Source organism: Bombus flavifrons, chromosome 10, assembly GCF_040668555.2.
Source record: "Bombus flavifrons isolate JBK064 chromosome 10, iyBomFlav1_principal, whole genome shotgun sequence".
In the NCBI taxonomy this organism is placed as follows: domain Eukaryota; kingdom Metazoa; phylum Arthropoda; class Insecta; order Hymenoptera; family Apidae; genus Bombus; species Bombus flavifrons.
Window position 1 is genome coordinate 3,458,690 of NC_138451.1, and position 14,980 is coordinate 3,473,669.

At 43.2% G+C, this 14,980-nt stretch overlaps 1 protein-coding gene across 10 annotated transcripts in view; it reads right to left on the reverse strand.

Annotated features, from left to right (window-relative positions):
* Positions 1-14,980, reverse strand: part of heca (hdc homolog, cell cycle regulator) — a 166,725-nt gene that overhangs the window by 93,877 nt on the left and 57,868 nt on the right. For 2 of the 10 annotated variants that reach the window (XM_069121679.1, XM_069121681.1), the window contains exons 1-2: positions 9,611-9,771; positions 131-196 (exon numbers count right to left, since the gene is read on the reverse strand). The exons of 5 other annotated variants lie outside the window; for them this stretch is intronic. The gene's annotated coding sequence lies outside the window, so the exon portion shown is untranslated. Of the gene's footprint in view, positions 1-130; positions 197-9,610; positions 9,773-14,980 lie in introns of those variants that run through there. 3 more of the 10 variants (XM_069121680.1, XM_069121682.1, XM_069121683.1) reach the window with 2 other exon arrangements.

Sequence of the window (14,980 nt, forward strand, 5' to 3'; positions counted from 1 at the left end):
TTCCCCACAGGGTGTTAAGGCGGACGGGAATGGTGTTCCCGATAAAAGTCACCGGACCACAGGAAATTCCTTTCCCGTCGCTACGAATCGAACTTCGGGACATTGGTTTCTCGCTTAGCGGATTACGTACCACGTCGAGCGAGAGTGTATTTCGCTGCGAACTAAGAATACATAGGGGATCGGCCAGTGGATTTACCTGGAACAGAAAAAGGTAAAAGCGAACCATTAGATACGTGTAAATGCCAAATTCCATCGGGGTAAATGCGTAAGAGTTGAATAACGCGTCGAATACATCACGCGCCGACTGCGAGAAAACTTATAAGAGCTAGAACGTCGGTTCGATGTATAACTAATGGAAATAATAACAACACAATGGCCTCGTACAGAGAACGTGCTCGCGTTGATTTACTTTTCACGGTCTGCTACACCGTTATGGAACACCCACGCGTGTGTGTATATGTGCGTGTTCAAATACTCGTGCGAGTCTGAATAGCCGTGTGTGTTGTGGAATACGTGCGTGATCGAATCAGACACCAAAATTAACATTCTTTCTAAAATTTTTACGAAAAAAAGTTCATTTCCGATTATATGGAAGATAATGATGGCTCTAAAATTCGAAAGGAATTCTTTGAAAAATTAAACGATTAAAAAATAATGGTCGCGATGATTACCGGTCACGAAAAAAATTCTCTTTTTACAATGATTTTTCTTTATTAAAATCGTTTAAATCGAGATATTTACTAATTCTTATACCGCAACTCTTTTGATTTCGATTAGAACCGTCACGATGTCGATGGCGCGTGAACGATATATCGATCCTAGAGACTCGATCCTAGAGAATCGGGGATCGGAGAGAACACACACGATTGCGCGACAAAAACCGCTCGCGCGACCGTTCGTAAATTATCTCGATCGCGCTTCACGCTCGATTTCAGAGAACCTCGTGTTGGCTTTATCGAAGCCGACGTCGACGAAAACGCTAGGGGATAATTGGTAATTTCGATCCATTTGTCAAACGGAACGCGGCAGCCTCGTTGGAACGTGTCACCACGAGCTACTTTTGCAAACGAGCCACCATACCGTCCACCCACCCATAAATCTTGGCGAATGCCGGCCGTTAATTTTTTTGTCCCGCTCAGACTGACCTACAATGTAAGCTCGAAGCACCGGGATCGAAATAACTCGAGTATTCTCATTTTCAAGTTTGGCCTTTCGTCTTTTCAGCGTTGAAACTTAGCAACGGTACTAATATTTTCTTCTTGCCCAGTTGACAGACAATCGTACGAGATACAGTTATTTGCATTAATATTCAGACACGGCACTATCTGCGTACCTGTTGCTTTATATAAACAGGGGTTGATTTAAATATCGCGTTGCTTATTTCTCGAGAATACAAACCAATTCACCTTCGAAATGAGGTGTAAGTGTTATCCGTGATAATTGTAGCTGCTGGCTGTAGATGTCGCTGCTGGGGTACTGCTGTATTTTCTTCTCATTTAAGAATCGTGGAAGGAAAATCGGACCACGGGTGCCGAGATTTAAACTCGGGTCCCGAACGTTCGTAACCTAAGGCGCTAACCACTGCGCTGCCGTCGTCCGACACTAGTTAGTGTCGAATGATGGTATTTGTGCTATCGAGTGCCGCCACAGAAATATCGTCTCGATCTGCTTCTCCCTTTTATCGAAGAAAAAGCGAACCTCTACCGTTCGATAAGTTTGTCGTGATTTTTTAGTAAAACGTTCATAAGCCTAGATCTTTCGAACAAAAACTAGAACACACTCTGCACACGGATTCTTTAGAATTTAGAATTGTTTCTCTTTTGACGTGTTTGTTTCAAAGATCGAAAGCTTGTCGGTCGTGGTGCATTGCATCACATCCAATTACAAGTACGAACCAATACCGGCAAATCGAAGGCTCGAAAAGCAAATGCAAAAATAGCTGTCGCATTCCGACGCTTTACGAGCCGATAAGATACAAGTATTGTTTCTAAACTAGTTCTACGATGGAAAACCAGGTTTTGCGTATCAGGCTTCGAAACGTGTTATTACTCGATAAGATAGGAAAACTGGTCGGTGCTTCATTGTTGTCCTGTCCTAATCGGCATATCGTTCGAGCAACTCGCTTTTCAAACTCGCACTGGCACTGCCTCGGTGATTCATTGAACAACTTTAACACGATATACGTAAAGTAGAACGCAACGACGTTTTAAGAATCGACAGCTACTAAACCACGAGTTTCGCTAAATACTCGTTCCGGTTTGAAGCATATAGTTGGAATAAACTTATCGCGTAGTAAACTTATCTACGTATCAGCAGTTGGAATAAACAGAAAATAACGTTTGGAGAGTTATAAAGGAATCAACTTTGTTTGATTTACCTCGAGGCGATATGACGCTGACGCGATAGATCAGTGATTCCCAAGTTCAGAATCAGAATTCAACAAGATCTTTCTTCTTTTCTTTTTCTTTTCATTTTCCTTTCTTTCTGTTTGTAATCGTGTAGCTGCATCTGCTGTTATAAATTTTAGAATTTGAATACAAAGTGCGCGTAAACACTTGTACATGTTCTAACGTGCGCTGTGACTACAAAGAGTTTGGGAACCACTGCTGTAGATGTATAGTGTCGCAACTCAAAATAATGCAGTTTTGTATTCCATTACTCGCTTGAAGAATCGCAAGTGTGTCAGCTAATGGTCGTGACAATTTCAAATTTCGAATTAGTCGATAATTTTAGAAATTTTAATAATATTCTGGTCGTTTCTGTGAGCGTCCTAACATTTCCTACTGCTAGTGTACATTAGAGAGTTATTAAACCATCGTTGCACGCTTGCACGTTTTATTTCTATACCAATACGCAGATGATTCTTTGCAACAGGAAGATGAGACTAAGAGCTTTAATCGAATTCATCAACAACCGGGCAACAATTGTTTTCTATTTGCAACTTATTTCTCGAAGTTTGGGCGTCCGTTTGTGCCACGCAATTTGATCTCGCGTTTCCTTTGGCGGTTTACACGCAGCTGGCCGAAACAAATCGATCGATTGTTCGTTGCAGGGCTGCGGGTTGAATTCCACAAAACGACTAAGAAAAATAACCAGAGAGAGAGAAAAAGAGAGAGAGGGAGAGGAGGAGAAGGAGGGAAAGAAAATGTGTTTTCCCATCTTGCGCGCTCCTGTTCTCTTCTCCCCGCCGTTATTTCTCGGCGATTCACCGTTATTGACGACGCGGTCGCGTTAGAAAACTCGTACGAATTTAATGTACCATAACAGAAATATTGCGAGCTCTTTTGTGACGGTGGTAGAGCCGACTCCGCGGGAAACTTCTTTCTTTTTCGCGCGTGCTGCTCTTTTACCTTTCCAGCCCGTTAACCACAATTCGCGCCAACGGTGTACCCTTCCTTGCCTTTTAGGTGCCGCAAAAGTACAAGCGATCTAAATAACAATTTAATATTCGATATATAGGAATATGTCGCCAGACACCGATTCTTCTTTTATAGTATTAGATCGTTTCGAAGCTTGGGGTATTTGAATTGTATATTTTGAAAAAATATGGGTTTGGGATATACAGTGGGTCACGAAAGTATTCGTCGATACTGGCAGATTCAGACTGCTTTTATGAACGTATCGTGCGCGTTATGCGAGATATGTGTATTTTGAAATTTCATTGGCATTCTACAGGATCGCGACTCTGTATACTGGATATGTCCTGAAACGTTTGCAGCGAAATTGTACGTAGAGATTCGAAATGAATCGAACAGATCAAAATCGGAACTCTTAGAGAGATTTTTTGTTCGACTCGCGAGCCAAGATAATTTCCGAAGCAAAGGCGGTGAAAGCTGGATTTCCTCTCTTAACGACTGCGAGAGAAACGCTGAGGAAGCAGCAGCAGCCTGGGCTAAATCTACATTCTGCTGCATCCGAATCTCTTTCTTTTCGCTCAGACACGCAGAAGAGGGTGAAAATGTCCCCGGGAGGCTTCTCTCCCGCAAGTTGCGCAAAAAACGTCCGCCTCTAGCCGCGCGAAGCACCATCGTCCAAAGTGTCCTCGTCTTCTTTCAGATTTATCATATTCCTCGCGCGTGGTGCGTGCATGAGAACCGGCGTAGGTTTTTCACGAACCGTGAAACCTGCTTGAAACGCGTTTTCCAGTTCCAACTGGAACTTTTTCCACTAGCCGACTCGTCCCAGCTTTCCTTCGCTCTTTCGATTTTCTTTTTCGACGATTAATCGACTCCGGATGGGGTTTCGTTCGGTCGAAACTCCAAGGGGATTCTTTGGTAGCTCGCAAACATCCCAGACAAAATCGACGGGACGAAAACCAAATGGATCCAAAGACCTTTTCTTCAAAGTTTAGCAGCTTCTTTCGCGAGAAAGCGGGATTTTCATTGGGACGAGACGACGATGGTCGGGGATCCTCTGCGTGTGAATCCGGCCAGTGGCCCTTGTATGCTCGTTTTTTGCGTGGAAAAGGAAACGAGGAAGCAAAGGAGGAAGAGGCGAGTCCCTGGAAAAAAGAACTAAGGGGGGCCGGCCCTCTTAATGCCTCGCGGCAAAATTCGCTAAACGCTCGAAAGCAGCTGCTCCTGGCGTTACCAGTCATTTCCTCCTTTCTCTCTTTTTCTCGCTTCCCTTCAAAGTTTTTCTCCCTCTGAACCACGGTGTTTGTCATCTCTTCCACCTTGCTCCCATTACCACCCTATTTCCGCGCCTTCAAGATCCGCACTCTGAACTTCCGGCGTCCTGGCCTCGTGTCTACGCCTTCGGAATTATTTCGCGACAAAGGAGGCAAAGCGCTCGAAAAATAAATACGCGCGCGACCGAAAGACAACTACCACCGAACGCGGCTGAGTCGTTGCCGTGTTTCGATCAGCGATTATTTTCCCGCAACCCTCGTTGCTCTTGTTCGGTTCTCGTTGATAGAACGATTGGAATGTTGGAGAAATAAATGAGAAAAAGCGAGTTGTACCTATTCTATTAGAAATGTTTGTGTCGTTATAAAATTACAAATTTTACAATGGGAACATAGTCGTCAAGTCCTATCGATAACTCCTTCCCAAGTTTTCTAATTCATCGAGCAAATGTAAAGTCATCGACTCTTTTATTCCTAATGATAAAATGCTTATTACAAATTCCAGTCGGTTGATTTCACGTAAATGAATTTATTTCAAACTTTTTCATCCATTTGAAAGTCTTTGCTTTGAAAATATACTTCGAGATTTGCCATCGATCTAAAAAGATAATATTCAAATGGCCCGATACAAAATACATTGAAAAAATATCCGTGTCGAATTTATTTGCCCAACTGGAGCTGGTCTTTGATCGTTTTTCCACTTTCACGCCGTAAGGTACATTAGCGAACCTTCGATCGTTCTTGAAACGAGCTCGTCGCGCTTTTCCAATTTCGCAAGCGAAGGTAAGAAGGGAGAGGGCAGGCGACGGCAGACTAGTTTCCCAAGTCCCAGCAGGGAAGCTCGACTCGAATTACCTTTAAGCAAGGGAGGCAAAAAACCGAACAGCTCGAGGGTCTCGGACAACGCAGCGTTCAAAATCGAACGCGCCCTTTCCTCCGTACAATTTGCATACCTTTCCTCCGAGAACTGAAATGACCCTGTGAAACGAGCATAAGGGTCCTTTCTGCGACGTCTAATGGTCTACGTCCCGTCGCATCTGCTCCAAATGGCACGGTACTAGCGTGGTTACGTAATTTTGTAACCGAGAATGGTTCTCCTCCCGCCCTTAACTGACGAAAGAAACAACGATGGCCAAAAATTGGGACTTCTCCGTGCCTCAAATATTCCTTAAAGCTTCGTAATATCGTTGCGAAGTAATTTATAGTCGTATATTATATCAGTCATATCAACGTAATGACTTAGATTTGTCATAGTAGAATTAAGAAAATGATCGATTGTTTAGCGGTTAATTCTACATCGGTAATCGTCGATGTTATTATCTGGCCACAGGCGACCCAAAAAGTTTGTATCTCGAGCAAAATTTATCTCGTCAATTTCTTCGGAGCAAGTTTTTATCTTTCAAGGGTCTCTGAACGTTTCACTTAAAAAGTGAAAATATCTCCAAAATTTTGTCTAAGCTTAAAACAGTAAGAGAAAAAATTACAGTACAAAACTATGCTTGCCCACGAAGAGCTAAAAATTAGATAAGGTAACGTGTTCCTCTTCCGATATCGCTTTCTAAATCCTCGCCGAAGGTCACAACCAACCACGAAACTTTCCATCTATCTTCACTAACGCGTAACACTATCACAGCGGGGAATTATCAACGAGTCTGGGAATGCGGACAATTTTCCTCGTTGCTTGGTCGAAACGTGACAAAACGAGAGAATAGTGGAGAGAGAGATAGAGGCGTCAAAGGGAGAGCCGGGGACACGATACTTCGCCGGGCGTTAATAATGAGCCAGCCATTCCAGCGGCATCGGTGTCACGTCGCTTTGTTCCTCCGCGTATTATTCGGTCGCGCGCGTATCTGGAATAATCAGTCGCGTTTTACCGAAATAGCGACGCGCATTGTTCCACAGGGTCTAGACGACGTCGGACGAAACGCGTTGGAATCGCAATGGAGAACAAAGACCGCGTCGAGGACGAGAGAAAGGATTGTCAGAAAAGTTTCACCAGTTTCTAGACAACTAAAGGGAGCCAAGAAAAGTTCCTTTTCTAAATCGTGTCTACGTATTCGCTTTCCATTGAGTTCATTTTACTCTTCTTCTTCTTTTTCTTTTTCTTCTTCTTTTACCGACCTTCTTTTTCACGGACTAGTTCGAATTCTAGAGAAAACTTTCCTATTAATCGAACGGTTCCTTCGCGTCCTCCATGTTCTGCAGTAACATGGCGAACTAGTCGGTGGAAATACGATTTTAATCGCTTCTATGAAGTTTAGAAAACTTTCTCCGCGATAGTAACCTATATCTGGTGAAATCTACTAGAGAAAAACACCATATTCTATTACTTTTCACTTCGATACACGGTAGCAATACACGGTGAGCCTAAATTCGTAGCACAACCAAAGTCAGCAAGATTCTATGGCTGGAAATAGGAGAAAAATGAAAATTTCGCTTCTCGGGAAACCATGTTTCGACGCTTGTCACGAGACAAAAGAGTGACAGACTCCGATATGGCACATTTACGCGTGTCCAAAGCACTTCCGAGACAATGATACAGGAAAACAGCGGGAAAAAAGGTGCAGAGGGAAAAGAAACGTCAACAAGAGAGACAAAAGGAATCGATATTAGCCGCACCAATTCCATTCGAGCGATACAAAGCGTGGTGAAGGTTTAGGGCACATTATGATCGATGAAATACAGTATTAAGGGTCCCCATCCTAGAAACAGACGCACCTGCCACTCGTTTGTCCTCGATCCAGTACCTTTTCCGACCCCCCGGAAAGGGGCAAGCCTACAATTGGATTGTTTTGCTCCGTGTACTCTCTCTCTCTCTCTCTCTCTCTCTCTCTCTCTCTCTCTCTCTCTCTCTCTCTCTCTCTCTCTCTCTCTCTCTCTCTCTCTCTCTCTCTCTCTCTCTTTCTTCTCGCCGACGCCTTTGGTCAGGAGTTTCCTCTCCCGAGAATAGACAAGCGTATCCGATAGCCGTGCTTATTGGATCCAACGTTGGAGACGCATCTTTCCCTTTCCACCGGCAGCGCAAGGGACGATTCTTCGTTAAGAAGATTACTCGATCCGGGGACCCCGAGATATCGAGATCTAACGTTACCTGACCGGCGATTATTATTTCACGAACACGAAGAGAATTTCGTTTGGGGCTTGCGCGACCCCACGACCGAAGTAATAAATCGTGCACCGGTCTCCTGGTCCCGTGACAGCAGAATCGAAGCGTTTTAGATTAGATAAGGCAACGTTTCCTACGAGGAATGTATTAACGAAGGACTCTTGTAAATTAGAAGTCGATAGCCACTACTCTTCCTCGTAAGTTACGAGGTACGTGAGTTTTCTAGCGAATGCGTATAAGTAGGAAATTTTACGGGGATTAAAGCAACGTTGGGTATCGATGATGGCAATGTGAAAGCCAGGTAGTTTTGATACCGTAAAGAAGAAATATTTTCTGCGTCGCAGTTGACCTATCAACAGGAAATGCATGTTATTTCTAAACGTAATAAAACACTGTTTTAGATGTCAGTTTGTGTGACATGATATTATAGGAAAGTAATTAGGAAAATGTTAGTCTCGATTTTCTGTATTTTTTAATGTAGAAAGTATTTCGATAGAAATTTTTAAAAGAGGTTAGTTGGCAGATGCGCGGAAATTAACTGCTTGGCGTATAAATTGATTTCAAAACAATTGCTGAAAATATATATACAACGGTTACAAAAACGATTTGCATATGCCTATCATTTCCAACGAAACACTTTTTTATCAGGTTTTATACGTATTCCATTTTCCTAACATCAAATTTTTGTAATCATATGTAAATATACACCTGCTACTAGATGATACGAAATTTAATATACCTAAAGCTAATTGATTAGGTTTACCGGTATATAAATGCTGTCACACAATGACGTGCGAATACTTGTTGAGGCGACTGCATATATACGAGACACGAGTAATAAGCATGAAATTCAAAATGACACGAAGAATGATGTACGTAATTGTTTCGAGCAGTCTACTTGATTTAATAGCCTCTTTCAATCCTCTGTTAATTAAAAATATCTCCTACGTCATGCCAGGCTTTGAAACAATTTACACATTTTGACACGATGCGTGTATCACTTCACGTTGAAGTAATAAATGTTATCTCTACGTTCAAGAAACGAGGAAATTGGCATAACTGAGTAGCAGATACATGTTATCTGCAAAGAACACACGCTTGTGCAAGTACGTGTTTCTTCAAGAAAACTAAAATATAAAAATCAAGACACCGATTGCTTCGAATTATAAAGGAAAACAAGTCCGGAAGATGAAAAATCATATGAATAATCTCGATAAAAGTCATCGGTATCTTTTATACTTTTTCCTTATAAACTGAGAGAAACTGATTGTTCATACAGAAACGGCAATCCCGCGCTGGGAATGTCCCCGACGTTTTTAATTCTTTCCTGTTAAAATAAACAGCGAACGCTGAAAAGATCCAACGAATAGTCAATGTATAATATTTTGATATAAAATAGAAAAGACTCATCGAACGAACGTATCGTTTTCTCGTGGCTATCACGATCTTGCACAAAAATGACGTGTCGCTATACACTATAGATCAACGATTATACTAGAATTTCGAGATCTCGAGTTTATACACACGTTCCGTAGAAACCGCGAATTTCAAAAACAATATCAGTTTAACGTTCTACTAGCTTAGAAAACTCTTTGGCGAAAGATCGTATCGTTTAATGAAAATCGACTTAGAATTCCGCTATCTTAGAAAATTCTTCGGCAAAAGTTTCGACGAACTAAAAAATGATAAACTTCAATTTCGAATTCACGATAGAATTAACAGATGATCCGATTTAATTACAAATAGAAGAATGATTCGAAATTTTTGTTCGCCAATGGACAAACCTCGTGAACGTACAAAGATAAATTCATATCCAGCGGTTAATACTTATTAAACGATGAATAATACAGCCGAAAAGAAACTTCTTAACCACTCACCTGTAAAATCTCATCGCAAAGAAATCACTTATTGTTGTACTTTTATCGACAGTGACAGACTCGTAGTAGAACTGGAACAATTTTTTCTGGACGCTTCGAGTCCCAAGCAACGATAGGATTCGACTGTTCGGGACGAGTTACCGCGACTAAATATGTTCCAGCGTCCCCTGCTTACGTAAGCCGTTACTTTTTCCTCCTATCGCCTACCACCAACCAATCTGGCCCGAGCATTCGCTTGATTAATACCGACACGTGAGGTGACGCTTGGAAGAACCCGTGTGTGGGCCCACCTTCGGTCGAACATCATGTAGAATCAACCGCGAATTCAGTCGGTATTGTTTCGCTTCCGCGGGTAGCTGTAACAGGTGCCGTTTTATGGTCTTGCGGCCGCGTGACTTTATCGATGATATCCGACTAGCAACGTAATCGAATAAACTGATTTTGTCGACAGAACTGCGCGAGAACTGTATCGGTAATCATCAGACAACGGTATAACAGACAAGGGGCTGATTTTATGCGCAAAAGTGAATGGAAAATGTAAAACAAAATTTGTTTATACGGCAATTTTTACAAATCGTCCACACAGAGGAAAAATTTATACCAATCGTTTGCGTATGGGTTTAGAAAATTTAATCTCTTCGTAGAGCTTAATGTCTTGACGGAGGAAAGGTGGGAAAAGGCAGTGTACGATCAAAGAAACAATTTGTTCGAAAAAAAAGAGAGATTTCAAGGGTCGGTGGGAATACAACGAGGGGGGAGAGATTCGCGAAAAAAATCCCTCTTTTCCGAATAGAATCACGCCGAAGAAGGAACAGGTATACGGAAGCGTTGTCCGGTCGCGTATCCTCGAAAAGCTCTCGTTCCTATCATATTTATGAGATACCTCGAACCAACTAACTGCGACACTATATATATATATAGGGACGGGGTAAATCAGCGTGGTCAAAAAGTGGCTCTCTGTCCATGTGGAAATCTATGTATTCGGTCGCGCAATAAGACGTGACCTGCACGAGTGGGAAATTGGCTGAAAGCTCACGTCGCACGGTCTTCAAACGAGAAAAATCCGGAGCCCTCCCTTTGAACCTGTCGATTCTGCGAAGGGGAAAAGGGAAAAAGGCGTTTTCCGCGTTTCTATTGCCCCCTTCTCCGCTCCCGGTTTCTCTTTTGCTTCGTTCGTTTTATCCTCCCTTGTAGAGATCGACAGAATTTCGATCTGTCGGCACCCTTCGATCCATCCGAAAAGTCGCAGCACATTGGCACGCAATCAAGCGGTAGTTTGAGCCGACCGAGGCCTTCCGAAATGGTGGCGCGTACAACTCACCCCCATTCTTCTAACCCAATCGAATTCATCGCGCCGCATTAGCAGCTGTCGAAGCCGATCAAGGTCGTTATTCGATGCGAGCTGAAATCTGGCCACGGAAACGGCAGCGAAACGCGGGAAGAGCCTGCACGATCTCGTCCGCCTTTTCCTTTGTCCGACGACAATGCGACGAAATAGCAGGGCCATCGGTCTGCTATTTCTCTTCCCGGTCCCTGGATCAATGGGACAAATTGGCACGAAATAACGATTAGCAAGGGCATCCATTGGCGTACCCTTCAGAAAAAAGATAAAAAGAAAAAACGCGAAACCTGCATCCGCTGACAGTTTTTGATCGGAATAAGGACATGACAAGGGATCGATTGAAAACCAAATCCTCTATTGTTGGCTGAATCTGTAGAAGCCGTGACAGCAGCTTGGGAACGTTTCGAGCTGTCACTGGGTGTCGTGACAATGACGTCGTGAAGACGGAAGGCAACCTTTGATCTCTTTGGTGTCTGATCACGCTGCAGTCTCGATCGGTCTATCTCCATTGAAATCTAGGTTGTTGGATACATTTACAGAGTTTCCGACAGTAACTGGAGATTGCTCGGATTTGTCGCAAAACAACGAACAGAGATGATACTATGTATCTATGAATGAAACAATTTTCGATACTTCTAGTTCCGATTACTCTAATTATATCGCAATCTCGAACAGCAACTCGGGACCACTTCGAGTTATCGTAAGACGGCGTAACAAAGACACCGTTTTGACGAATGGCAGAAAGCCTTTGATCGTCTTTGGCGTGTGATCATTGTGTTCTAATTCTACTGCAATCTCAAACATTCAGTGGATTACAGAACGTCCGACAATAGCTTGAGATCACGTGAAATTGTCATAAAACGATATAACAAAGACGCCATTTCGACGTGCGAAACTTCGATGTGTTTGGTCGTCGCGTTCTAATTCTACTATAATTTTGACTATTCTAATTCCGTTGCTATTGGATCATCGCGTACGAATTCTGCTCGAATCTCATTATTCAGGAGCGCCCGATCTTCTGCGCCATTCGAAGTGCAACCACGATCGACACCGTCTTCTCCGTTACGTAACTCCGTCGCGTATACACGGTAGGTTCCATGACGGAAAAAACGACTGAGGTAAGAATGCGAATGTGATTTTCCGAAACGTGTCCAGCTGCACGATGTAACGTTACAAGATCGTGGAAGTTTCTTGACGAATTTCCCCGCGACCGACACGTAGGTAGAGGAATCGTGGAGAAGTCATCGGATCGCGTCAGACTGCTGATTGTTACGCAACACGCTCGCGCGCGAAGCCGGTTACAGATCCGCACACGCTGTGTTCCTCGATTCCGCGCGTATTCTCTCTTTCTCTCTCTCTCTCTCTCTCTCTCTCTCTCTCTCTCTCTCTCTCTCTCTCTCTCTCTCTCCTCTCTCGTTCTCTGGCTCACAGCAAACAACTTATATAATACCGTATATTTATCCACAGGCACGAGTTTACTGCACTACCGACACCGTTCCCTCTTGTCTGCGGTTCCGCCATACGCGCTAGAGAAAAGCGTAAGCCTGGCCGAGCGATACCTGTTCATTACGTGGCCCCGGGGCGGTCTATCCGAGAAAACACGTGACGCGTCGCTGTCTCATTAAGAAACGACGCTGGTTCCTTTCGGACCGGCGAGTTATTGTCGCGACAGGCGGTGATTACTTATCGACGTGTGTCGTCGTGGAAACACAGGCCTTTTCTAATTATCGAGCGAATAACATCCTTCGTGAATCCAGCGTATTGCGCTGTACGCGTAATCGAAGAATCAACAAAAGTTTATGTAATCCGCTAACTGTTGGTAAATATTTTTTTTCAAAAATGCACGAAAGAGAAATATGATTGATTTATCATGAGACTTTCGTTTGTAAGTCTATCGTGTATCTTTCTTCGCGTATTGACTCTTGGAACATAATTGTACACGTTAATACGTTCTCGACTACTTTTCTAAGATAAAGTACCGATAGCGATCGAAGAAAATTAGATCAATGAAAAACAACGAATCGTACACGTATTTGAAACGAAGCATTTACACCTTGCATTCAACATCGTATCGTCGGTTACATATTCAAAAACATTTATCAACGAGGTTAAAGGTCTCTAAAAATCATCGCTAAAAGGGACGTATGTCCCTGTACGTAGAAAAATCCCGATCGAAGTAGCGTTAAACGCGTCCCAACTAGTTTCTCGTCCGCGATACGCAGAGACTACTCTGTTATTCCGAGCACGCGGAGGAACGACGTTCGTTTGGAACGGAGTGAAATTCCAGTCGCGGATATCCAGTGGATCTCAAGTCTCGTCTATTCGCTGATTCTTCTTCGTCGAACAGATGAAATACGTAGCAGCTAAACGCGTGTACGAAGGAAAAGATAAATGCTCGTCGAGTTGGAGAGACATCCGGGGACGCAAGAATTACGCTATCGGCTGGCGTGAGCTTGCACGCGCTTCGAGCGCGCACGAGAGTCGGAGACACGCGCGCACAGGTAACTGTGACTGTTTGAAGAACACGAGAATAGACACGAGACGGTAAACAGCGTCGATCCCAGACGATAGCGCGTAACCTAGCCCAAGAAAAACCTGATTGCCGAGCAGCTATAACATTCCGATACGTAAACATACGATCCGAGTGTTTGCCTATTGCGTCGCGAATGTTTCCAATCTCGTACGTGCGCGAGTCGCGCAAAAGAGAAACGGCAGGTGCGAGTGAGATGCGTGGTAGGAAGAGAAGCTACGGTGTGGCTATAAAAGGGCATTTGCACGCGCCTTTATTTTTCAATGAAACCTTTTTTTATCAGCTTCTACATTTCGTTCTCGTAATATTCAATCTTTATCCTCATATGGCAATATCATCAAACGATGAGAAATTTAACACGCTTGGTGTCAGGTATTACGCGCACAAATGCGATAACGAATAGAGTACCGTGTAACTACTTTTCGTAGCCACTGCAGGTATAGTCACAGATAGTATCGCAACACTTATCATAGGAAATTTTTATACTGTACGTTTTATATATTTTGAAATTTCATTAGACACGATCGCGTGTTTGGACATGCTCGTTGAAAACTTCACTTTTGCTCGGTCAAGCAGTACGAAGTCGAATTGATTTGTCTTCCACAGGAGGCGATGCGGCACTCCGGTACGAAGCGGCCAATTATTCTACGCGAAAGACTCGTTATCCAATTTGGCTAACAAGGAGAACGATTGAACCGTCCGCCTCCGATTTTAACGAGCTTCTGGATGTTCGCGCTACGAATACCATGTTATCTTTAACCCCCTTCGACGTATGCGACACTCTCAATCTTCTACGTTATTCGTAATTGCGCTAAAACTCGCGGTATAACTATAATAATCGTGATTACAGGAAAGTGCAGCTCCCGGCTATCGAATCAGGCTCGTGCGCAGAAATTTCACTTTTCTACGCGGAATATATAATTTTACCGAAAAAGGTGAAAAAGGTTGGAAATTTCTAATGGTCTTGATTCGACGCGTATCCTCTGATTCATCCTCAAAGATTCACTTTATACTTTGTATTCGATTTTAAAAGGTTGCGAATCGAAAATAACGCCATACATACTCCGAATATAATTTATAAGACTTGGATTTAATTTTACGAAGCGGATACAAAGATATATTTAACTGTGGCGTGGGTGATACGATGCGCAATACACGGTATACATAGTCTTGATAACTGACTACTGTTTTATCACACTACTCTCGTTATCGCAATTCTAAATAAGTCCTTGTCTTTAAATGCGTTTCAATGATTCGGATTCTAACCGCGCATTCGATCATTTTTGTGGTTCATCGCTATTTAACTTGGACCAACGTAATCGTTGCGTGTCACGGCGCAATAGGTCCTTAGGTAGCTTCGTGATTCACGAGAAGAGAACAGAAAGAACGTAGAAGGTAAGCACACGGTCCATCACGTAGAAGCGCATGGCCACGTAGCCAGTTTATTGCGCGCGAGCGTGCAAGTTCATAAGAACGTGACGTAACAGATAACGTGACA